The sequence below is a fragment of the Bos indicus genome, chromosome 11 (genome assembly GCF_029378745.1).
Source record: "Bos indicus isolate NIAB-ARS_2022 breed Sahiwal x Tharparkar chromosome 11, NIAB-ARS_B.indTharparkar_mat_pri_1.0, whole genome shotgun sequence".
In the NCBI taxonomy this organism is placed as follows: Eukaryota; Metazoa; Chordata; class Mammalia; order Artiodactyla; family Bovidae; genus Bos; species Bos indicus.
Genome location: NC_091770.1, coordinates 48,699,554 through 48,723,661, shown reverse-complemented (window position 1 = coordinate 48,723,661; position 24,108 = coordinate 48,699,554). Strand labels below are relative to the sequence as shown.

The 24,108-nt window shown below is 44.1% G+C and overlaps 1 protein-coding gene and 1 long non-coding RNA gene across 5 annotated transcripts in view; one reads left to right on the top strand and one right to left on the bottom strand.

Moving 5' to 3' along the window:
- The window catches only part of ST3GAL5 (ST3 beta-galactoside alpha-2,3-sialyltransferase 5), a 57,833-nt gene that overhangs the window by 32,678 nt on the left and 1,047 nt on the right, over window positions 1-24,108 (bottom strand). The window lies entirely within an intron of this gene.
- LOC139185781 (uncharacterized) lies at window positions 16,648-24,061 on the top strand. The gene is made up of 3 exons (XR_011569282.1): window positions 16,648-16,768; window positions 21,436-21,635; window positions 23,616-24,061. It is a non-coding gene; the product is annotated as an uncharacterized lncRNA (long non-coding RNA).

Genomic DNA, 24,108 nt, shown 5'->3' with positions numbered 1-24,108 from the left:
CACTGCAATGAGAAGCTCATGAACTGCAAGTAGAGAGGAGCCTCTGCTCTCTGCAACTAGAGAAAAGCCTGCGCGTGGCAACAAAGACATATAAATGAATTTCTAAAAATGTTCTCTTTGGCGGAAGATGGCAAGCAATTGAAGGTTCCATTAGAACACTTACCATGAGACAAGTTACTCATAATTTTTTCTTTTGAATAGACATGTCTCTCTTGTCTTCCCCACTAGAATACAGACTCCAAGAAAGTGTGTGTCTTTGCTCACCACTGAGTTCACAGTGCCTAGGATGGTAAGAGGCACATAATAGGCAACTAATACCTATTTACTGAATAAATATTCCATTTCTTACGAGGTTTCAGAGGTGATGGTAGGTTTAGGCATTCCTCCAAGGACGTAGGTTGGCAGGCCACCACCATCTGCCCTGTGGCACTTTCCTGGTTCCCAACTTGTCCATCTCCTTCACGGGCAGCTTCTCCCACTCCTTCCAAGTGCTAAGACCCCAGGACTGATGAATATCTCCCTTCTTTCATTCAGACTGCCAGGGTAAGAGCCTCCACTAATCCCTTCTATGCAGAAAAGACCTGGCTTTCAAAATTACATATTTCCAGTCACATATAAAAATATAATAGCTGCTTCTCAAATGTTTATATATTTGATGAGCAAATCACTCTTATTAAGGCCCCAATGAAGAAACATTAGGGCAAGGTCCAGGCTTTCAGTCCACTTGTAGATCTGGCACTAACGGTTTCAAATTAAGAATTAACCAACCAAAAGATAAGAGTACAACATATGCTGCAAAGCAGTATGTGAAAAATTGTTGATAAACTATACAGGCAATTGCTGTATAGGGCAATTTAGTGCCCTAAAAGAATAGGGCACTAATTTTATTGGGGGGAATAATCCTACACAAGATATCACTAAATCCTAAATCACTAAAACACCTACTTCATTGAACTGCTATCTGCATTTAACCTGATAAATTTAATCTGCTGAAAGTCACACATGGAGAAGTAGGGGGCTGAGAATTCCAACCGTCTTTATCCATGCCCTTCCACGTGGGGGTTGCTTAGGGAGGGGAGGTATCGGAATAGGTGGGTAGACCTGTATGTGAAGGGTTTTTTGGGTTTTTGTTTATTTTTTAACAATAAAGGCAGGCTTTCTGGGTGGCTCAGTGGTAAAGAATCTGCCTGCAAGTAGGACATCCAGAAGACACCAGTTTGACCCATGGGTTGGGAAGATCTCCTGGAGAAGGGCATGGCAACCCACTCCAGTATTCTGGCCTGGAGAATCCCTTGAACAGAGGAGCCTGGCAAGCTATAGCCCATGGGGTCGCAAGGGGTAGGACATGACTGGAGCGACTGACCACGCACACACAAGCAAGATTATTAAAAACAAAAACTCGAAGCAGTAAATAAAAAGGACACGGTTGGTCTGGGAAGATGAGCAGGTACAGCTTAGATATTAACATGGCAGCCAAAAGAGCATGCCCTTCTAGGTGGGAGGTGTCTGAGAAGGACTGTACAGCAGGACAGAAGGAAGCCTCACCAGGCTGCCGGTGGACAGCAGGGCAGGATGCTGGGTGCTTGAGGGGAAAGGTAGCCTGAGGCACATCCGGGTGAGAAAGAAGACAGGACGAAGACAGACATGGATCAAGAAATCACGAAGACCCGCACCGAAAAGACGCAGGCCAAGACCAATTTGGGTCCCAGTTACGGAAAGAAACAGGAATGGAAGTCAACTTTAGTAGTTTAGTGATGATGGCCACAGGACTGGAAAAGGTCAGTTTTCATTTCAATCCCAAAGAAAGTCAATGCCAAAGAATACTCAAACTATTGCACAAGTGCACTCATCTCACACGCTAGTAAAGTAATGCTCAAACTTCTTCAAGCCAGGCTTCAACAGTACGTGAACCGTGAACTTTCAGATGTTCAAGCTGGATTTAGAAAAGGCAGAGGAACCAGAGATCAAATTGCCAACATCCTTTGGATCACTGATAAAGCAAGAGAGTTCCAGAAAAACATCTGTTTCTGCTTTATTGACTATGTCAAAGCCTTTGAATGTGTGGATCACAATAAACTGTGGAAAATTCTTAAAGAGATGGGAATACCAGACCACCTGACCTGACTCCTGAGAAATCGGTATGCAGGTCAGGAAGCAACAATTAGAACTAGACATACAACAACAGACTGGTTCCAAATCGGGAAAGGACTATGTCAAGGCTGTATACTGTCAGCCTGCTTATTTAACTTATATCCAGAATACATCATGAGAAACGCTGGACTGGATGAAGCACAAGCTGGAATCAAGATTTCCAGGAGAAATATCAATAACCTCAGATATGCAGATGACACCACCCTTATGGCAGAAAGCAAAGAACAACTAAAGAGCCTCTTGATGAAAGTGAAAGACGAGAGTGAAAAAGTTGGCTTAAAACTCAACATTCAGAAAACTAAGATCACGGCATCTGGTCCCATCACTTCATGGCAAATAGATGGGGAAACAGTGGAAACAGTGACAGATTTTATTTTGGGGGGCTCCAAAATCACTACAGATGGTGACTGCAGCCATGAAATTAAAAAACACTTGCTCCTTGGAAGAAAAGTTATGACCAACCTAGACAGCATATAAAAAGCAGAGACATTACTTTGCTAAAAAGGTCCGTCTAGTTAAAGCTATGGCTTTTCCAGTAGTCATGCATGGATGTGAGAGTTAGACTATAAAGAAAGCTGAGTGCCATAGAATTGATGTTTTTGAACTGTGGTGTTAAAGAAGACTCTTGAGAGTCCCTTGGACTGCAAGGAGATCCAACCAGTCCATTCTAAAGGAAATCAGTCCTGAATATTCATTGGAAGGACGGATGCTGAAGCTGAAACTCCAATACTTTGGCCACCTGATTTGAAGAACTGACTCATTTCAAAAGACGCTGATGCTGGGAAAGATTGAAGGTGGGAAGAAGAGACAACAGAGGATAAGACGGTTGGATAGCATCACTGACTCAATGGTCATGAGTTTGAGTGAACTCCTGGAGTTTTTGATGGACAGGGAGGCCTGGCGTGCTGCAGTCCATGGGATTGCAAAGAGTCGGACACAACCGAGCGACTGAACTGAACTGAACTCATGATGATATGAGGAACTTGAGATGATAAATAACTAGAGCAAGACATCCCAGAGGCAGCTGGAAATGCCCACACACCCCGCCCCGCCCGGTGCCCCCAGGCTCCACAGAATACCCACCCTTCCAGCCAGCCTTTCTCAGCAGGTCTGAGAGTGACACCCTGAGCCACTTCATCAACAAGATGAAGTCAATTCACGTCTTTCCTGTGAACCTCAACTGGTACAAGTCACCCCCATCCACAGGAAAGCAGAGAAGATAATTACTTGAATTGTGCTTGGGGTTTGTGTTTTAGATACTTGATAAAAGAGGACAGGAGGCAAGATACAAAGCCTGCCCCAGGAGGACACGGCTGCTCTGAAGTGTGAAGAGATTAAACATCCCCTGGTGCCAAGGACAACAAACCCAGCTATAGCAGGAGCAGGGGCAGCTGGCTGAGGAGGGGAGACCCACCCTGTGGGCAGAAAGAGCAAAGCAGAAGTCTGGGGAGCTTGGGGAGCAAGTAAGCTAGGTGCAGCTGAGAAAGTATGGCCTGGGTACGGGCACAGGCAGGAGTTAAGGGCAATACTGTGGGTTTGCTGGACATCCCAGGGCTGGCGCCACATCTCAGCTGCAAGTATTGACACAGAGCACAACCACCGGCTTCTCCACGGATGTGCGCTCTGTCCCCAGGCAATGACTAACGGAGTACAAAAGGCCTGGGATCACTCTGAGCAAGCAATTCAAGCTCCTTGGGGGGACAGCAGAGACCATGATTCCTATTTCAGGCTCTGTTTCTAGGGAACCATGACTCATACAGTAAAGAATCTGCCTGCAGCACAGGATACCAGGGTTTGATCCCTGGGTGAAGATCCCCTTGGAGGAAGACATGGCAACCCACTCCAGTATTCCTGCCTGGAGAATCCCCATGTACAGAGAAGCCTGGAGGGCTATACAGTCCATGAGGTTGCAGAGTCAGACACGACTGAGCAACTAACAGTTTCACTTTCTAGAGAACCTGACCTAAGATAGGCCATTATGTCTGCAGGGTCAATGTATGGATGATGGCAGATGGTCATGGATGATCACGAGAAGAAACCTTGAAGATTTTATTCGGGTGTGGTGGTAGGGGGTCATGATATGTGCACGAGCATCACTGGGGAGGCAGCAGGGATGTGATGGAGGTGGCGAGCCTGAGGCAGGGCTGGCCTCAGCAGCAGACCTTGTGCCCTGGCCGCCATGCTGGTGGCCAGATGGTCAGGAAGGGCTTCCAGCTGCAGAAGAGATGGGCTTGAGGTAGGTCAGATGCGGTGAGCAGGCAGGATGGAAGAGAACTCGAGTGTCAGGGACATCACAAGAAGGACATGTGAGTCCCCAGGGCCTGTGGGCCATCAGGCTGATGGACTCCATGCTTGGAGCCCTGGGGAGGGATCTGAGCTGGAGTTTCAGCCAAGGCTTTCAGCTAAAAGAGTATATCTTTTTTCTTTTGTTTTTTAGTTGCACCTTGAGGCGTATGGGATCTTAGTTCCCTGACTAGGGATCGAACCTGTGCCCCTGCAGTGGAAGCCCACAACCCTAACCACTGAACCCCCAGGGAAGTCCCCGGGGGTGTCTTCTTCTCACAGAATGGGAAGTCCAGGGGCTTCCCAAACAGAGCGGGGCTGGAGCATGGCCTCTCAAAGCCGTTGGTGTTCCTGGCTCCCACCAGTATCTGCTCCAAACTCCAGGCTGGAGGGAGATGAGGGATGAACCAGAGAGGAAGGGAAGGCACCTCCATCAGGGGAGGAAAAACTTCCCTGGAAATCCCTGACAGGCTGCCAGTTCTGTCCCTTTAGCCAGAACTGCCTCATGTGACCACCCCCAGCTGCCAGGAAGGTTTCACATGCTGCTCAGGCTGCTTCCTGCATGGAATGAGAATCCTGCCCGTGAGGAGGGTGGAGACAAGGAATATTTCCGAGTCAGCAGTAGGGCCATCGATGCCTTGATAAGGGCACGGAACTGTTTGGATAAAGGGACAATTAAGGCTGCTCTAAAGAGATTAGATCCCCAAGAGGAAGAACAAAGGGCAGAGCCTTCCAGGGATTGGAGAGAAGAGGAAAATGCTGCTGGAAATCAGATAAGGACACCTTCAGTAAAATCTGTGACTCTGTATGACAATTTCAAGTCCATAACACTCCAGAAAGTCAACCATTTAAGAAAGGAGTACAACAGTTCCTAAACAAAATGCATTTTGAATTGCTTTAACCCTGCCGGAGGAGCTTGGTAGGCTGCAGTCCATGGGGTTGCTAAGAGTCGGACACGACTGAGTGACTTCTCTTTCACTTTTCATTTTCATGCATTGGAGAAGGAAATGGCAACCCACTCCAGTGTTCTTGCCTGGAGAATCCCAGGGACTGTGGAGCCTGGTGGGCTGCCATCTATGGGGTTGCACAGAGTCGAACATGACTGAAGCGACTTAGCAGCAGTAGCAGCAACCTAAAAAAGTAATACAAGTGTCCCCACTAAGCTGACTTAAAACTCAACATTCAAAAAACGAACATCATGGCATCCAGTCCCATCACTTCATCGCAAATAGATGGGGAAAAAATGGAAACAGTGACAGACTTTATTTTCTTGGGCTCCAAAATCATTTCAGATGGTGACTGCAGCCATGAAATTAAAAGACCCTTGCTCCATAGAAGAAAAGTTATGACAAATCTAGACAGCATATTTAAAAGCAGGGACATTGCTTTGCTGTCAAAGTTCCATATAGTCAAACCTATAGTTTTTCCAGTAGTCATGTATGGATGTGAGAGCTGGACCATAAAGAAGGCTGAGTGCTGAAGAATTGATGCTTTCGAACTGTAGTGTTGGAGAAGACTCTGGAGAGTCCCTTGGATAGCAAGGAGATCAAACCAGTCAATCTTAAAAGGAAATCAACCCTGAATATTCATTGTAAGGACTGCTGCTGAAGTTGAAGCTCCAATACTTTGGCACCTGATGTGAAGAGTCGACTCATTGGAAAATATCACGATGCTGAGAAACATTGAAGGCAGGAGAAGGGGCTGATAGAGGATGAGACAGTTGGATGGCATCACCAACTCAATGGATATGAGTTTGAGTAAGCTCTGGGAGATGGTGAAGGACAAAGGAAGCCTGGCGTGCTGCAGTCCATGGGGTCACAAAGAGTCGGATGTGACTGAGTGACTGAACAATGACAACCACCACTGTACACACAAAAAGGATGACTTCTAATTTCATCAATGCCTCCAATGTGCTCTGGGGGGAGACTGAGATGAAATGAAGGATTGAGGGACTTCCCTGGTGGTCCGGTGGTTAAGACTCTGCTTTCCACTGCAGGGTGCACAGCCTCCATCTCTAACCTGAGAACTAAGATCCCATATTCTGTGCAGTTTTGCCAAAAAAAAAAAAAATGAGAGAGAAATGAAGGATTGAGACCCCACTTTGCAGAAACCCAAGGTCCAGGGAAATGACAAGAATGTGACTAAATGGTGTGGGGAAAGTAGTGGGAAGGAGGCTGTTGAGAGGTGTGGTGCCTGACACACAGCACAGACACAGACATGGTGTGGTCTTACCCAAGCCCACCCACGGGCACTGTCACAAAAGCCACGGGGCTGGGATCCAGAAGCTGAGAAGCAGTAGGTGAGAATGAAGCTCTAAACTAAACTTCCTTCTATCCTGACCCGACTGGGAGGGGAAGCTGTGGGAGGAGGGGTAGGTTAAGTTGGAAAAGCTCAAGAGCACACCAGCCAGTGTCTTCGCTGGGGCTCATGGAGTCTTGGTGACTTGTGCCCCTTGTCCAACCAAGCAGAATGCCATCTTCATACAAGCTAGGAGGCTAATTCCAAACAAGTTTCAGCTGTGGAATTTTTTTTTTTTTTTTAAACAGGAATGCTCATTTTGAACCCTAACATATAACACAGATAAGACACTGAGTTGATCTTTTGCAGAGTTTCTCTGGCTCAGCACTGCTGACACTTGAGGCCGGGTAATTCTTTGCTGTCGGCTTCCCTGGTGGCTCAGTCAGTAAAGAATCTGCCGGCAATGTAGGAGACACGGATTTGATCCTTGGATTGGGAAGATCCCCTGGAAAAGGAAATGGTAACCCACTCCAGTATTCTTGCCTGGGAAATTATGGACAGAGGACAGAGAAGCCTGGTGGGACAGTGCATGGGGTCGAAAGAATCGGACACGACTTAACAACTAAACCACCAATTCTTGCTTTAGGTGGCAGGAGGTTGTCTTGTGCACTGTGGGCTGTTTCATAGCATCCCTGGCCTCTACCCACTAGAAGCTGCTAGCATCTCTGGTCCTCCCCTCTCTCCCAGCTGTGACAATCAAAAGTGTTTCCATTGTCTGCTGACTACCCATTGGGATAAAGTCTCTCTATATATTAAAACCTCAACACTGCTGTATTTGTTATTGTTGTTGTTTGTACTTATTTGTTTTTCGGCTGCTCTGGGTCTTCAGTGCTGCACTCAGGCTTTAGCTAGTTGTGTTGAGTGGGGGCTACTCTCCATTGCCCTGCTCGAGCTTTTCATTGCGGTGGCTTCTCTCGTTGTGGAGCACAGGCTCTAGGCACATGGGCTCCAGTAGTTTCAACATGAGGACTCAGAAGTTGCAGCCCGCAGACTCTAGAGCATGGGCCCAGTAGTTGTGGAGCATGGGCTTAGATGCTCCACATGCATGTGGGATCTTCCTGGACCAGGGATTGAAACCGTGTCCCCTGCACTGGCAGGCAGATTCCTATCCACTGTGCCACCAGGGAAGTCCCAAAACTGCTGTATTTTTGAAGTATTTCAGGTAATGAAGCAATGCAAAATCTGAAGATCAGTATCTAATCATTTTCTAGATTTGGTTTGGGTTGCATAATCTCAAGAAATCTTAACTCATCAAGGTATGGGGTGCTGTTCTCAGCTGTTTCATGGGACAGGAACCAACTGGCAGGCACAGACAGGCCTGTATTCAGATACCAGCCTGCAGAAGTGGGGTTCACAGGTGTGCGTGGGTTGGTGGGGAGAAGGACTGCTTTCACTCCTGGATCCATGCAACTTAATCATCTCACTGCACTCCCACCAGCAAAGGTGGGAATGGGAAACCTCTGTTTTATGGGACTTTCCTATTTCTGTTGGGTAGGCAGTGGCTCAGTTCTATTTTAGGAATGTGAAACTTAACTCATGAGGTCAAAACCACAACAAACCTGCTGGTGAGAGCATGGATGCTGCAATCATGCTCAATCATCATCCCATATCTTCTAGTCTTCGTTCAATTTAAATGTTCAGTGCCTCCACCCATCTCAGCCTGTGATCCTCCAACCGACCAGTGCAGGAGAACCACTCACTGCTATAACACACACAGATTCCCAGACCTCATCCCCAGACCTTCCTGCCTGGCAGGACCAGGTGAGAATACCAAATGTGCTTTTTAAGCAAGATCCCTCCAGGGTATGAGGATGGGTGCGGCTGTTTGGGAAACTGCTCACCAGCAAGTCTGCACAGCTGTGAATAACAATAGAGTTTAGCCTAAAGAATTTCCAATCTGCCTGCAAACTGTGTAAAAATTATGAGGACCTGTCTTCTAAATAGAAAATAAAAGTGTTGCTCTGTGAATAAGTAGTCTGCATGCGTGTGTGCTCATTCGCTTCAGTCATGTCCAACTCTTTGCAACTCTTTGCAATCCACAGGATTCTCCGGGCAAGAATACTGGAGTGGGTTGCCATGCCATCCTCCAGGGGATCTTCCAGACCCAAAGATCAAACCTGAGTCTCTTATGTCTGCTGCATTGGCAGGTGGGTTCTTTATCACTAGCGCCACCTGGGAAGCCCGAATATGTAGTCTATACACTCTAATTTTGACCACCTACCAAGATGTAAACACTCGCAAGACGATTGAGGTATGCTTTGTAATCTACTTCTAATTAACTGGTATACTTCAATGATGAGAATACATGACGACTATCATTTAATTGCCTGCTTTCTATAGGTTTAAAAGCATTAAAGGAAGTTAAGTCTGAGCCCTTGGACTACATAAACATTTTCCAAAATGAGAACATGCCTGGAAACTTCAGATGTTGTTCCTTCAAGGTTTCACTGAAGTGACAAAGATGTTAAGAAGACAGCAACTCTTGCAGGGACAAATCCATGGCCCTCCTGCACCATCTTTATCCTGGTTTTTATTCAAAAGTTGCCTCCTTGATCACCCTCTGTAGCATTGCATTCCCATCCTAAGCCCATTGATTCACTTTTCTGCTTCATAAACTCATCACAACTCATCCATATTTGCCTACTTTCTGCTTTCCCCACTAAAACATAAGATTCCTAGAGAAGGGACTGTCAATGTTGTTCATTGCTGTAACCTCAGATTCTAAAACAGTGCCTAGCATCACTTTTCACTTTCATGCATTGGAGAAGGAAATGGCAACCCACTCCAGTGTTCTTGCCTGGAGAATCCCAGGGATGGGGGAGCCTGGTAGGTTGCTGTCTATGGGGTCGCACAGAGTCAGACATGACTGAAATGACTTAGCAGCAGCATGTAAAAGGCACTTACTCACTGAATTGATGAATACTTCATACACTTATCAGGATTCATCCGTGTTCGCCTACTTTCTGCTTTCCCCACTGAAGCACAAAATTCCAAGGGACTGTCAATGTTGTTCACTGCAGTCACCTCAAATCCTGAAACAGTACCTAGCATGTAAAAGGCCCTTAAATATTTGTTGAACCAATGAGCCACTGAATACCTGAATGTGCTGATCAGCGGCCTGCAGCCAGATCTACACAGAAAAACTAACCCAAACTCAGCAAGATCCTAACAAGAGGCAGACATGAAGATCAGATTCTTCCATGAGGTTGGCTGTGCAGTGTCCAGAGCACATGGAGAACACTGATGGGAATTCTTTTTCCATCAAGAATCTCTGTGTGTGTATGGTGAGGAAGAGGGATACACATAACCCAATGACTGTCCCACCCACCAACACGGAAATAAAAGAGCAACTGGAATCCCACATACAGGTGAACTCTAAAAAAGCAGGATTCACAGAAACAGAGAGTAGAGCGGATGTTACCGGGGCTGGGGAGTGGCAGCAATGTGGAGGTGTCAGTCCCCAGTTGTAAGTTCTGGGGATCTATTGCACAGCATGATAGTTATAGTTAATAACAGTGTATTGCACACTTGAAAGTTGCTAAGAGAATAAATTTTAAGTGTTTTAACCCCCGCCCCCCCCACACACACAAAAGATGATAATTATGTGATGTAATGGAGGTTTAAGCTAAGGCTATGGTGGTAATTATTTTGCAGCAAATAACTGTATCAAGTCAATATGTACACCTTCGATTTATACATGTTACATGTCAATTCTATCCCAATAAAGCTGAGGGGGAAAAACAACTTAAAAAAAAAAAAAAAAGCAACTGGTTCTGTTTTTCAAGAAAAAAGAGAGAAAATACCTAACTGTTTGGCTGTTGCCTGTTACATGGTGGCCAAGTCACCTTTCTGAAGATGTTTGCTAGTATGTTCAAAGCAGGTTGGGTGATAAAGTGAAGTTACACTCTGCCTAGGAAGTCTCCTTGGCAGGAACAGCTGTAGGTCTAGTCTCAACCAGGCAAATGTGTGGATTGGAGCTGGCTGACCAGATACGCAGGGGAGAACAGCAGGCATGATGCCTTCTGGGACAGCAGTGGTGATGACAGCAACAGGAAGTGAGGGAAAGAACTTCCTGTCAGGTGAAGCCACACTGAGTGGTCTCCAACCCATCTTCTACAAAACCAGTTCTGAAGAGAGCTCAGTGTTGCTGGAAATGGTTTCAGCAGTGACCCTGGAAAGGACAGCCACCAAGAGCCCTGGCCTCTGATGCTACAGTGGCTGCAACACCACGACCCGGAGGTTTTCAAGCTTTTAAACTTTATTTTTTGACATAACCTCAAACACACAAACAGACTGCAAAAAGAGTACAAAGAATTTGCCTCGCTCAGACAACCTGCTTGTTACCATTCTACCACATTGGTTTGGTGATTCTATTTTATGATATCCATACTACATTTTTTAACCACTTGAAAGTAAGCTGAGGACACAGTGACATGCACCCCTAAATATTTTAGTATTTCCTAAAAAGGACACTCCCAGACACACCGAAGTATGATGATAAAAATCAGGAAATTATTATTGTTTTAATACTATTCTCTACTCTGAAGACGTCAGCCAAATCTCTAGCAGTCCCAATAATGGCTTCAGAGCAAAAACAGGAACACACGTCCAGAACCGCATGTGACATTCAGCTGTCATATCTTTTTAGCCTCCTTTAATCAGAAACAGTTCCTTTATCTTTCGTGACCTTGGCATTTTTTGAAAAGTACAGCCTTGTTGTTTTGAAGAATGTCCCTCAGTGGAGATCTGTCCATTTCTTCATGATTAGATTCAAGGTACACATTTCAGGCAGGAATTTCCCAGAAGTGGTGCTGGTCCGTCCAGGTGTGTTTCCTCAGGAGACCCCTGACATTGCTTTGTCCCAATACCACTGATGTTAAATCAGTTGGTCAAAGTTGTGTAAGGCAAGTTTATCCACTATCAAGTTACTATTTTCCCTTTGTAGTTAATAAGTAACTTGATGGGAGATACTTAGAGACTAATTAATTACCCTGTTCCTCATCCCATCTACTGATTTCAGCACCCAGCATATGGATAAAATTCTGTGTGAGGTCAAGTAAGGTCAAACTTCAGAGAGAGAAAAAAAAAAAAAAACAAAACAGAGCTGGTTGAAGCAACAGCTGATGAGCCAGAACAAGCATTGAGACTCTTGTCTCAGACTTAATTTGAATAACGCCAGGGTATGTTCAGTCCTAAAGGAAATCAATCCTGAATATTCACTGGAAGGACTGAAGCTGAAGCTCCAATACTTTGGCCATCTGATTTGAAGAGATGACTCATCGAGTCATCGAAAAAGACCCTGATGATGGGAAAGACTGAAGGCAAAAGGAGAAAGGGGTGGTAAAGGATAAGATGGTTAGATAGCATCACCAACTCAATGGACATGAATCTGAACAAATTTCGGAAAGTACTGAAGGACAGAAGAGCCTGGGGTGCTATAGTCCATGAGGTCATGAAGAGTCAGACACAATTTAGTGACTGAACAGCAACTAATGTTCACTCTTAGCTGTTAAGAAAAATTAGCTCTAGATTTGCTTTTGAAAGTATTCTATAAGTACCCATTACTATGCTAGTTTCTCTTACGGCGAATCATGCCTGCTTGACACGGCCCTTCATTTACAAAGTGCATAGTGGCAACACCCAAGTTCAGAGGTCTGACAGCTAGTCACCCTCACTCAGAGGCCTGGCTCTCCAGGGACATGGCTAAAGGGTCAGTTCAGGGATCCACTATTGGTGGATTGGTTCACTACTGGTGCGTGTGTGCTAAGTCGCTTCAGTTGTGTCTGACTCTGTGCAACGCTATGGACTGTAGTCCACCAGGCTCCTCTGTCCATGGGGATTCTCCAGGCAAGAATACTGGAATGGACTGTGAATAAGCCAAACTGGAGCTCCTAAACCTGGCCGTGCCTTACTACAAGGCAAGGCAAACTCGGGATTTTGTTTTTAAATGTAGTTCCCATGGTAGACCTATATTTAAAAACAAAGCCCTAACTCTCCATTAAGCTGAAGCTCTAATACTTTGACCACCTGATGCGAAGAACTGACTCATTGGAATAGATGCTGGGAAAGACTAAAGGCAGGAGAAGGGGACAACAGAGGATGAGATGGTTGGATGGCACCACCGACTCAATGGACATGAGTTTGAGTAAGCTCCAGGAGTTGGTGATAGACAGGGAAGCCTGGTGTGCTACAGCCCATGGGGTCCAAAAGAGTGGGGCATAACTGAGCGACTGAACTGAACTCTCCATTGCCTTATAGTAAGGCACAGCCAGGTTTAGGACCTCCAATTTGGCTTATTCAAAAACCTTTTTTAAACTCTGTTACCGTAAAGTTAAACACTTCAGAAAGAACATATTGAAATCACACACTGGTTGTTACACTACAACACAGTGATGTCCACCTCTAACACTATGCTCTATATTGCATCTGCCTTTCCTCTTGGCATATGTCTATTTTATCAGGATTGGGATCATATTACTTATACTAGACATCTTCAGGCTGGGTTCCACTAGAGATTAAGCCCTACAGAAAAGGATTTATGTGTCTATTTTCCTTTTTAAAAAAATTTTAATTTTATATTGGAGTATAGCCAATTAACAATGTTTCGATAGTTTCAGGTGAACAGCAAAGGGCCTCAGTCACACATACACATGTATTCATTTTCCCTTAAACTCCTCTCCCATTCAGCTGCCACACAACATTGAGCAGAGTTCTCCATGCTATACAATAGGATTGAGTGTCTATTTTAATTTTCTCAAGGATGGTCTATAATTCAAATCACTCCAGAAGCATGGGAGAGAAGTTAATTCATAATATATTGGGGTTGGCCAAAAAGTTTGTTTGGGCTTTTCTGTAAGATATAATTGGAAATCCCAATTGAACTTTTTGGTCAACCCAATATCATGGTGGCCTTAGAGCATTCGGGCTTAATCCTCTTGTAGAGCCCCAGCTGAGGAGGGCTGGTCTGTACTGTTGTATAATTTGCTTTGTTCACCTAATGATCTTTAAAACAGACATGTAATAAGCATATATCAGGCACTGGGAATATAAAGAAAACTAAGACATAGCCTTTCTCTTGAAACGAAAAATCCAGCCAGGGAAAACAAAAATACCTAAATATTCAAAATGCCAAAAAGCAGAGGCGTGGCAGTGACATTAGATGAAATGTCACTGCCTGGGGTGTCCCAGGCAACAGAACACTAGTGACATTAGATGAAATCAGGGAAGCCTCCTTGAGGAGACAAAGTGTAAATGGGTCCTTTAAGGATAGACTGGACCTCAGAGACACAAAGGAGAGAGACAGCAGGTATTCCGGATGGGAGGACGGGCATGCCAAGATGCCCAGGGATGGCTGCTCCAGCCAGGTCACAGGGGATCTGGGGGAAAGTGGGAGAAGATGTAGCAAAGAAGGAATCATTAGACTTCCATGGTGGTCCAGGGGCTAAGACTCTGTGCTCCCAATGCAGGAGGCCCAGGGTCAATCCCTGGTCAGGGAACTAGATCCCACGTGCTGCAACTAAGAGTTCACATGCCAGCTAAATATCCTTCGTGCTGCACCTGAGACCTGGCACAGTCAAATAAATAAATAAATAAACATCAACAATTTTAGAAAAGAAGGAATGAGGGCCTCCAAACTGGCCCCAGAGGAGGAGGTGACCCTAAGTGGTCCTTAGGCAGGAGGGATGTAAGAGGCCACCGGAGGGATGGCCAAGGGGCTCTGATGACCACCGCAGCCAGGGCTGACGGAGCAGGGGAGACGGAGAGGGACAGAGACACGGGGGCCGACAAGAGTGGTGAAGGAAGAGGCCACAGAACTTGGTGACTGAGCTGGCAGCGGCTGTTCTTTTAGCACCCAGCCTGCTGAGATCCAACCTGCATAACAAATTCAGGCTGCTAATAGGAAAAAAAAAAAAGCAAAGCATGCAAGAAGGCCCCACCAGCTGCCACCGTTCCACTATGCACTGAGATGATTTCACGGCCGAGGTAGGGGTAACAAAGGGGGATAAGAGGAGGAGGCCAGAAGGGATAAGACAGGACACTGGAGTAAACTGAGGTAACTGCCTGGAGAACTGCCCAGGTTCCCTCCAAGCTCTAACAAAACATCTTATGTAATATCTCTTGGGCAGTGGGCCCCCATGTGACAGCAAATTAGACATGCAGAAGATGCTACAGCAGAACACATCTGTGGCACTCTCCTGAATGCCACAAATAAAGCAAAATCTAAAAGCTTCCTTTTCAGTGGAGGATCTCCCTCTTCATCTAAAGGGAATACAAGTAGTCAGGCTGCATAAATAATACTTAATAGGAAAAAGTGAAAGTCAGTAGAATGAACAGTTAACAACAGCAACTCTGGGACTCAATATGAACAAGCTCCAACATGGGGATCTTTCCCTAAACTGGAGTATAATGGGCGAGTGAGTGTGCAAATTCTAAAATAACCAAGATCCCACCTCCCAAAGGAAGAGTCAGGGTATGGGTTCTTATGCTTTGAGATTATGAACAGACGTCACCAAATAGGACCTTAGCAATATTCCTCAGGGAGCAGATAGCTGCTAAGTGGGGAAGGGAAGGTGGAGGATTCGGTAAGCAGTTTATGTAGTAATCTGGTATAGTGGTCCCTTGATATCTACAGGAAATTGGTTCCAGGACCACCACCACTTCTTGGATACCAAAATCCATGGATGCTCAAGTCTTGTATATTAAATGATGCAGTATTTGCATATAATCTACGTACATCTTCCCATATACATTTTAAATCAGCTCTAGATTACTTTTAATACCTAATACAACATAAATGCTATGTACATAGCTGCTGGCACGCAGAAAACTCAAGTTTTGTTTTCTGGAACTTTCAGGAAATGTTCCTTTTTGAATATTTTTGATCTGCAGTTGGTCAACATGGAGGGCTGACTATATTCAATAACACTTTTTGTCCTTAGGAACAGAAGAACCAAAATAGTCATATAAAATGACAAATCAGAAAGTGATAACGACCCCAGAAAAGGAACTGGAGGAAAAGTGACTGGGAAAAACCCAAAGGTTGACAGGCCCTGGCTGTTGAGAGCCTGAAAGAGAGGGAAAAACCATAGGAGACAAAGGAAAGTTTTGTTTGAGTCGTTTTAAGCTCAGAACAAGTTACACGTGTTTGAAAACCGACAACATGTATTCAGGTCTGTGAGAGGCATCACTAAAACATACAATTTCCTTTTATGCCTAAATCACACGTCCCTTTTACTCTCTGCTCCAAAAATTTGGAAAACCAGCTCCTGGGCAGAATCCCAAACAGGCATACTGTCATTCACATAACCTCATTTTTAATTAGGCAGGGAGTATGTGCCTGGGGGTACAGCAAGAAGCAACACAGATATAGCCTCTTCTTCAAAGAGCTCTCATCTCATTTTTAAAATTAGACGAGTAGATCCATCACCAATGTTAATATTTTCCTCATTTTTCTTGTTAACTTATTCTACATTGGATATGAGGGCAGTGTTAGGAGATATTTTACATTTGGGGGACATGGGTGTACTGTGTGTTTGGGAAGGAGCTTAGAAAAGCCTCCCCCCACTTCTGGAAGGAATAATGGATAGGACTTGGTGGGGGTTGGGGAAGCAGGTGCCCCTGAGCAGGGACACTTGGCACTGAAGTGAGTGTTTGAAGGTCCAGCCCTGGAGGGAACAACATACCAAGAGGCTGCAAAAGGAAGCAGACCATGCCATGGTGGGTTGGCATTTCATCCTAAGACAAAAGAAGCCAACTGTGGGAGGGAGATTTAAACTGGAACTGGATTTTGGAGAGACCTCTCTTGAGGTAGGACTGGAGATGGGGAAGTCCTATTGTGAGGCAGGACCAGTGAGGAAGTTGCCATGGAGACCCGGCAGAGTGAGGATACTGTGCCTAGAAATGCAGGAACTTGGACCAGGGACCACCTCAGATCATTCTCTCAGGAATTTTGATGGGAGCTCTTCTGATGGGTGGGGTGTGAACGTGCAGAGTGCTACAAAGACAGAGATGCATTTGTCTCATCCACCACCTCCAGGTCAGTTTGCCTGAGTCTGAATCCCTGCTCTGTCCCCTACAGTTTCTTGACCTCCCTGAGCCTCAATGTCCTAAAAACATATTTGAAAAGTTAAATTTGAAAGTATTTAGATTTGAATGATCAACAAGTAAGAGCAATGAAAAAAGATATGTCAAAATTTGTAGAATGAATTGTACACCTGAAGCTTGCGGGTTGCAACTAAATTAGGTAAGGGAAATATGTGGTCTTAAGAGCTTCACGACCCAGATAATCATGATGGTGTGATCACTCACCTAGAGCCAGACATCCTGGAATGTGAAGTCAAGTGGGCCTTAGAAAGCATCACTACAAACAAAGCTAGTGGAGGTGATGGAATTCCAGTGGAGCTATTTCAAATCCTGAAAGATGATGCTGTTAAAGTGCTGCACTCAATATGCCAGCAAATTTGGAAAACTCAGCAGTGGCCACAGGACTGGAAAAGGTCAGTTTTCATTCCAATCCCAAAGAAAGGCAATGCCAAAGAATGCTCAAACTACCACACAATTGCACTCATCTCACACGCCAGTAAAGTAATGCTCAAAATTCTCCAAGCCAGGCTTCAGCAATATGTGAACCATGAACTTCCTGATGTTCAAGCTGGTTTTAGAAAAGGCAGAGGAACCAGAGATCAAATTGCCAACATCCGCTGGATCATGGAAAAAGCAAGAGAGTTCCAGAAAAACATCTATTTCTGCTTTATTGACTATGCCAAAGCCTTTGACTGTGTGGATCACAAGAAACTGTGGAAAATTCTGAAAGAGATGGGAATACCAGACCACCTGATCTGCCTCTTGAGAAATTTGTATGCAGGTCAGGAAGCAACAGTTAGAACTGGACATGGAACAACAGACTGGTTCCAAATAGGAAAAGGAGTACGTCGAGGCTGTATATTGTCACCCTGCTTATTTAACTTATATGCAGAGGACATCATGAGAAATGCTGGACTGGAAGAAACACAAGCTGGAATCAAGATTTCCGGGAGAAATATCAATCACCTCAGATATGCAGATGACACCATCCTTATGGCAGAAAGTGAAGAGGAACTAAAAAGCCTCTTGATGAAAGTGAAAGTGGAGAGTGAAAAAGTTGGCTTAAAGCTCAACATTCAGAAAACGAAGATCATGGCATCCGGTCCCATCACTTCATGGGAAATAGATGGGGAAACAGTGGAAACAGTGTCAGACTTTATTTTTCTGGGCTCCAAAATCACTACAGATGGTGACTGCAGCCATGAAATTAAAAGACGCTTACTCCTTGGAAGGAAAGTTATGACCAACCTAGATAGCATATTCAAAAGCAGAGACATTACTTTGCCAACAAAGGTCCGTCTAGTCAAGGCTATGGTTTTTCCTGTGGTCATGTATGGATGTGAAAGTTGGACTGTGAAAAAGGCTGAGCGCCAAAAAATTGATGCTTTTGAACTGTGGTGTTGGAGAAGACTCTTGAGAGTCCCTTGGACTGCAAGGAGATCCAACCAGTCCATTCTGAAGGAGATCAGCCCTGGGATTTCTTTGGAAGGAATGATGCTAGAGCTGAAACTCCAGTACTTTGGCCACCTCATGCGAAGAGTTGACTCATTGGAAAAGACTCTGATGCTGGGAGGGATTGGGGGCAGGAGGAGAAGGGGACGACAGAGGATGAGATGGCTGGATGGCATCACGGACTCGATGGACGTGAGTCCGAGATAAACTCATATGGGTCTGTGAACATTAAAAGACATACATACATATATGTCGATATACACATAATATAACATGTATGTGCCTGGGGGCATAGAAAGCAGCAACTCATGACCTATACTTATACATATATAACATGTATATAACATGGTCTATACATATATATATATAATATGTCTAAAACAGGTAAGGATATAGTGAGTCAGTACATCATTTATCTTTATTTCTGTCCTATATTTTATAGTATGTGGGTTTGTTATAGAGAGTAGTATATAAGATTTTCAAAAAGAGTCACCCTCTGCAAACCACAAAACACTCTTAGATTCTCATGAATCTCGATTCACTTGGCAGATAATTGAACCCCTTTACTGTTAGCTCTGAATGCCCTCTTTATCACCATAAATACCTTCAATGTTTATAGGAGGCAAAGATACCATGAGCCACATGTGGCTGCTGAGTAATTCAAATATGGCCCGTCCAAACTGAGATATGTTCTCATGTAAGATACACACAAGGCTTTGAAGAATTAAGTTTGACCAGAAGAATGTAAAATAGCTCAAAAACAACTTTTATATTAATTTAATAATATTTTATACATATTGGTTTAATGAAAATAAATTATTAAAATTAATTCACCTGTCTAAAAAAAAAATCCTTCTAATCTCTTGGGTTTAATTGCTAAGTTCCTAACTTCTTAATTTAGTTGACTGGGTTATTAATTTTTGCCTGTTTTCTTGCAAATATGAGTCATTAAGACCACATATTTCCCCTACCTTATTTAGTTGCAACCCACAAGCTTTAGGTGTACAATTCATTCTACAAATTTTGACATATCTTTTTTCATTGCTATTACTTCTTGATCATTCAAATCTAAATACTTTCAAATTTAACTTTTTAAATATGCTTTTAAATTATATTTTAAAACTGATACATAATTTAGCTTCACTGCATTCAGAGAACTTGGTCAATATGATACTCGTTATTTTAAATATGTTAGAACTTACTTTATGACCTGGTGTATGTTCAATTTTTGTAAAAGTATACTCTTTACTTGCTGGAACTATGTATTCTATTTAATTGGTTTGATCAAGCTTATTAATTGCTTTGCTTCTTAATCCCTTACTGGTTTTTTGTTAGCTTGTTCCATCAGTTACTGAAATAGATATGCTAAAATCTCTCATTATGTTGTCACATTTGTCAACTTATTTTTGTCATTCTGTCACTTTTTACTTTGTATAGTTTGGAGCTGTATTTTTAGGTGCATACAAGTTTAGTTTAGTCCTGTTTTGTTTTGTTTTAATTTTCCTGGGAAACCAAAACTTTGATATTATATATATATGGCTTGGGTTATAGTTCTACTGGACTGAGCCACTCCAAAGGAAGAATAAACAAGAAAACCAGATACCAAATCCTGGGTGACTAAGGACTTGATTGCAGAAAATGACAAGCAAAGCACAGAGAGTATTGGTAGCCCTATTTGAAAAAAAAATAAGTACCACTACTCTGGCTTCCTCTTTTGCTGCTGGAGTCTAGATTGGAAATGAAAACAAGATGTTTGTGAAAAGCAGAAATGATATAGAGAACAAGATAGAAGAGAATATAAAAGTAGAAGCTGAGGGGAGAGAAAGGACTAGAGAAGAAGGAACACTACATGAATAACAGAAAAACTGCTTCTGCTTTGAACTCAACACATGTAAGCCTTTAATTATGAAAATGACACCTCGTCTTAAAGGCAGACTTCATGTTCAAAAGACAACGTCCTATTCCATCAAAACAGACTTTTCAAATGTGTTATTTGTATCAATTTTTTCCTCTTTAATCATATCACATCACATGAAACAGAACCATTAATTCCAGATATTTAAAACTTGAAAAGGGGAAGAATTCATGGGTATAAGGAGGTGATGAACCATCCAATATTACTTAATTCTGTATATTTTTCCACACGCTAAAGGGGAACAAAAATGTCTTGCATGGCCTCTAAAGATCAAACAAGAAATAAGCTTTTCCTCTAGGACGTGGGGGAATTCTTCAGTAGAAACCCAGAGGTACAGGGAACACAAGTCACATAACTAAAAACAAAGCAGAGAAAGTGCAGTGTTAGAAAAGGTAAGGAGACGTTCCCAGGGGTGTCTGTGGCAGTCTGGAAGAGACAACCACTCCCTGACCACAGAGGCTCATGGAGCTGAAGTGCTCCTCAGGGTCAGCCTGTCCTGCTGCCTGACCTGGGGCGGCCGTGGCCTAGAGGTGACCGCACTAGCTGAGAATCTATAGCGCACAGCCACGTGGTAACTCATCGTGGCTCCTGGCACAAGTCCTTCCTCGGTCTCCCCGGTTCAAAGCCATTGTTGAGCTAATCAGTTAGTAGTAAGGAACTACCCATGCAAAGCTGAACATACACATACCCATGACCCAGCAATCTCACCCCTACCTAGACTGTCATCAGAAATGCACATACAGGGGCTTCCCAGGTGGCATTAGTGGTAAAGAATCTGTATGCCAACATAGGGGATACAAGAGACACAGGTTCGATCTCTGGGTCTGAAGATACCCTGGAGTAGGAAGTGGCAACCCACTCTAGAATTCTTTCCTGGAGAATTCTATGGATAGAGGAGCCTGGTGGGCTACAGTCTATAGGGCCATAAAGAGTTGGACACGACTGAGTGACTGAGCGACTGAGCACACAGATGGTCCAGTGGTCAAGACTCCATGCTCCCAATGCAGGGGCCCTGGATTCAATCCCTGGCCAGGGAACCAGAACCCAAATGCCATAATAAATTAAAAAATTAAATAAATATAATATTTTAAAAAGCTGTTAAAAAGAGAAATATGCGTGCACCCACACACACACACACAAGCCAGGTATGAAAACAGTCATGGCATCACTAACTGTAATAGCCAAACCTGCCACCTGCCCAAGTGTCCATCAACAGTGCACAGACAAAGATATAGTATATTTTTCACCCACAGGCCCAATCAGCAATGAGTGAGCACCCTACAGCGAGAGGCAGCATCTGGAGTGAGTCTCAGAAACCCAAGTCCGAAGGAAAGAAGACAGACACTGCAGAATTCCAGTGATACAAGCTCGAGAGTCAGCAGGGGTTCTCTTCCAGGATGCAGTGACTCAAAGGGGACCCACGGGTGCTCCTGCTTCTTGATCTGAGAGCATGGTATGCTGAATTTGTAAAATCTGTTGGACAGTAATCCACTTATGCCTACTTTCCTAGCATGTATGCTATACTTAGAAAAACAAGATAACGCTCTTCTAAGTAAGACAAGCCTGGTCATGTCCTTGTACCTCTCTAACCTCATTTTTCTTCTGCTCGCTACATCTTCCTTGCTCCCCCTCTGCACATGTGCTCAAGCTGGGTCTCTCTTCCTGCTGCTGCTGCTGCTAAGTCGCTTCAGTCGTGTCCGACTCTGTGCGACCCCATAGACAGCAGCCCACTAGGCTCCTCTGTCCCTGGGATTCTCCAGGCAAGAATACCGGAGTGGGTTGCCATTTCCTTCTCCAATGTATGAAAGGGAAAAGTGAAAGTGAAGTCGCTCAGTCGTGCCCGACTCTTAGCAACCCCATGGACTGCAGCCTACCAGGCTCCTCTGTCCATGGGATTTTCCAAGCAAGAGTACTGGAGTGGGGTACCATTGCCTTCTCCAGGGTCTCTCTCCCTAATGGCCTGCATGTCACCATCCACAGTGATGGTTTCCTCCCACAATAAGCCAGTGATTCACCCACTTCTGGATGCCTTTGCTAACACCCCTCATACTGATCCAGCACCTTGCTGCTGCTTCTCGGCAGTTAGGGAGTGCGTACCATTGTTAATGTGTGTATACTTCCAGTTGCTTTAATTCTGCCAAGGCTTCCCAGATGAACCAAAAACACAGAGCATGCCCTCTGGGAGCGTCTCCACAGGCAATTCAGATTAAATTGATTAAACCGCTTCTCAGGAACTAGAAGAGTGTGCAAAGGGAGCCGTGACCCTTCTTCCAAGACTCTCCCTTCTGCCCCCAGCACCTGGATGAACTCCCATAGAGGACTTGAAACCTCTTCTATTGTCTCTTTCACCTCCCAAGAGCCAACCTGCTAGACAAACTCCTGCCAAACAGACCAGCAGGGCAAATAGGGGAGGACTGGAGGAGACACATCAAAGAACAAAGGGTTTTTTCTTATCCTGCCTTGAACATAGTCTTAAAATTCAACACTATTACTCAGCCAGAAAAAACCAAAATAATGCCATTTACAGCAACATAAATGGACCTAGAGATTGTAATACTGAGTGAAGCAAGTCAAAGACAAATATCATAGGATATCGCTTTTATGTGGAATCTAAAAAAATAGTACAAATGAACTTATTTACAAAACAGAAATAGAATCACAGATGTAGAAAATAAACTTATGGTTACCAAGGGGGAAAGAAGAGGGAAGGGTTACTTGGGAGACTGGGATTGACATAGACACACTACTATATATAAAACAGATAAACAAGAAGAACTACTGTATAGCACAGGGAACTCTGTTCAGTACTGTATAATGAATGGCCTATATGGAAAAAGAATCTAAAAAAAAATAAAATAAAATATATATATATATATATATATATGGCTTCCCCAGTGGCTCCACGGTAAAGAATCTGCCTGCAATGCAGGAGATGTAAGTTCAGTCCCTCGGTTGGGAAGATCCCTTGGAGAAGGAAATGGCAACCCACTCCAGTATTCTTGCCTGGGAAATCCCATGGACAGAGGACCCTGGCAGTCTACAGTCTAGCATGTATGCAAAAGAGTCGAACACGACTTAGTGACTAAACAACAACAAATACATATTTATATATAACTGATTCACTTGGCTGTACAGCAGAAACTAACACGACATTGTAAACCAACTGTATTCAAATAAAAACTAATAAATTAATTCCAAAAAATTCAATACTAACCTATCATGGTAATATGAAACAATCTGGCAGTTTAAGCCAAAATTATAAGCATTTTCAAAATAGGCAGTCATTAATGTGCATGTTTATCATTGATGCCTGTCAGCCCTCTCCCTCTCTCTTCCACAAACACCTTCATGCCTTCCCACCTCACCCATTTTTTTTCTCACCTAGAGAAAGACCCAACAACTAATCATAACCAAGATTCATTTTATCTCACAGAAATAGCGGCCCTCAGACAACAGACAGACCTATGAAGAGGTTCACTATACTCTGGTCACAGGGCTCTGCCAGTTTACATCAGTCTCTCCTCGTCCAAGCCCTGGCTGGAATTCAGGTGATTCCTGGCTCTACGACCAGAAATGTAAGACATTCTGCTAACCTGTCAAGCTTTCAGAATTAGGTGAATGAAACCACAACCCATCCTGACAGTTTCTGCCTCTGTGCCCCTTCACTCAGCAGACAGGATTCCTCCCCAAGGTTCCTCTCTTCTGTGGAAGCAGATTACCAACAGCAGGGCTCAGCTTAACACCAGAGGGCAGGAGCCACATCTCCTTCCTCTTTGTAATCCCAAAGTCAGATCCATGCTTGGCCTGATGAGCAGGTAAACCAAAGGGGCTGGCAGGTAAAAACCATTTTCCCTTTTAAACAGACTGATACTTAATGAAGCAAAGGCCACAGACATGAACTAAGATATGAGGACATAAAATGTCTT